Consider the following 466-nt stretch of genomic DNA (forward strand, 5'->3'; position numbering starts at 1 on the left):
GTGAGTTCTGTCGCTTGTCCCTTTTTCGTCTTGTGCGTCTCTTATTCGTGAGTTCAATTTCTTGTCCGTTTTTCTAAGCTCAATCGCTTGTTCCTCTTTTCATGAGCTCAGTCGCTTCTCTCATTTTACGTGAGCCTAATCCCTTGTCCCTTTTACGTAAGCTGAATCGCTTGTCCGTTTTTCGTAAGCTCAATCGCTTGTCCCTTTTTCGTAAGCTCAATCGCTTGTCCCTTTTTCGTAAGCTCAATCACTTGTCCCTTTTTCGTAAGCTCAATCGCTTGTCCCTTTTACATAAGCTCAATCACTTGTCCCTTTTTCGTAAGCTCAATCGCTTGTCCCTTTTACATAAGCTCAATCGCTTGTCCCTTTTACGTAAACTGAATCGCTTGTCCCTTTTTCGTAAGCTCAATCGCTTGTCCCTTTTTCGTAAGCTGTATCACTTGTCCCTTTTTCGTAAGCTCAATCG

This window comes from Penaeus vannamei, chromosome 1 (genome assembly GCF_042767895.1).
Source record: "Penaeus vannamei isolate JL-2024 chromosome 1, ASM4276789v1, whole genome shotgun sequence".
Lineage (NCBI taxonomy): Eukaryota > Metazoa > Arthropoda > Malacostraca > Decapoda > Penaeidae > Penaeus > Penaeus vannamei.